This window comes from Colobus angolensis, unplaced genomic scaffold (assembly GCF_000951035.1).
Source record: "Colobus angolensis palliatus isolate OR3802 unplaced genomic scaffold, Cang.pa_1.0 Scaffold92, whole genome shotgun sequence".
In the NCBI taxonomy this organism is placed as follows: Eukaryota; Metazoa; Chordata; class Mammalia; order Primates; family Cercopithecidae; genus Colobus; species Colobus angolensis.
Genome location: NW_012123154.1, coordinates 8,148,611 through 8,150,246, shown reverse-complemented (window position 1 = coordinate 8,150,246; position 1,636 = coordinate 8,148,611).

Here is a 1,636-nt window from a genome sequence, read left to right as displayed (position 1 = left end):
ATAAGGAGACTATAAGTCAGAGGACTTACATTCTGTAGGACTGTTTTTACATTGGGCACTGGTGTATTTCAAAAGGAAGTTTCCTAGCTTTCGAGTTAAATGTACAAGAGCACAGGGAATCTCCTCATAGGCACTATTTGTTAACAAGTTATTTGTAATATCGTAATTTCACTATATGTAGATGTCACGTTTTTTTCTCCTGTGAATTGCCTTGAAATAAATGCACATCTGATATGGAGCTGTGGCACATTGTAAAAGATAAGACATAATTTTTTATGGCACATTATTTTCAAAATGTATTCTAATATAGTCAAGTACTAGTGATTTTTTTCTAGACATTGTGTCCTGTTTTTAACCCCCCCGCCCCACACACTCCTAAAGCACCTTTCATATGCTTTCATTGGGAAATATAAACTTAATGGAAACAGTAGTCTAACCTCAGAACTGTGATTCTTCATTTGTGATACGGGGTTTAAAACAGATGGAAGCTGATTTTAGTGTTTTCAACTTTTTAAATGTCAGAATTCTTTCTGTACTGTCTTCTATCTTCTTTTTGATTATCTATAAGCTCCTTAAACATTAAAACATTTATTTCTTTTAGAAGAAAACTCAAGTATATGATGAAAGCAAGCTAAAAGCAGTGCATTTAACAAACTACAATACAATGTGACATTTATCAATTATTACTAAAATCAGAAAATAAATGTCTTAGTGATTAAGTCTAGGATAATCAAACTTACTGAATAGTTGTAGTAGTAACATAATGAGATAGTTTTGATTAATCTTTTGTCCAAATGATAATATTGTGATTACAGGCTTAGCACGACAGGTAGTGTAACCAACAAACAGTGAGTGAGATTAGTACATTTTACACGGTTTTGCTATTTTCTCAGTTTATTTTGGAGTTCAGTAATAACCATTCAGTCTGTACCTGCCACAGGACAATCTTTGGTTGATTTGAGTTCCTTTCTTGATTTAAAAATAAGTGCAATCTTTAACCTAATAAAATTATCTTAAAGTTTACAATTGATGGTTTAAACACATAGCTCCGTATTTTGCAGATAGAAGAGGCTTAATGCATGTTTGTAAATCTGTTTCCTAAAACAAAAATTAATAAAAAATGTTTTTTTCTTCAGGTTTAATATTCATTTTGTACCGGGAAGAGAAATGGAGTAAGAGGCTCGGATTTTTAAGACTATGCAATCATATACAAGTGCCATTTTGGCCAAAGAATGAGTAAAACATTCTAGTCCCGACACGTTTAATAATGAGCATGCATCCTATTTCTTTGTTTCATAATCATTGCGCTCTCGCTCTCTGCCTTCCCTCTTTTTTGGTATGGTAACAAATTCGACAAAATCAATGCCATCTAGTTAAACTTTTTGATTAAGTAGTGGATCCAGTGTCCTATTCACGAAGAGATGGGAAAAGCGATGTGGAGAAGCAGGCACGAACCCATCCGGAATGGAACGTGTCCATTCTGAATAATTTCATGTGGGAAAATAATTTCAAGTTGAAGGATAATTACTGCAGAGACGGCCAGACACCTCCGGCCTCCGCCGGCCGCGCAGCGTTGGAAACCCTTCGCCGCTGCCAGGAGGGTCGCAGCCGGCGAGGAGCCCCGCTTCCTGCCCCG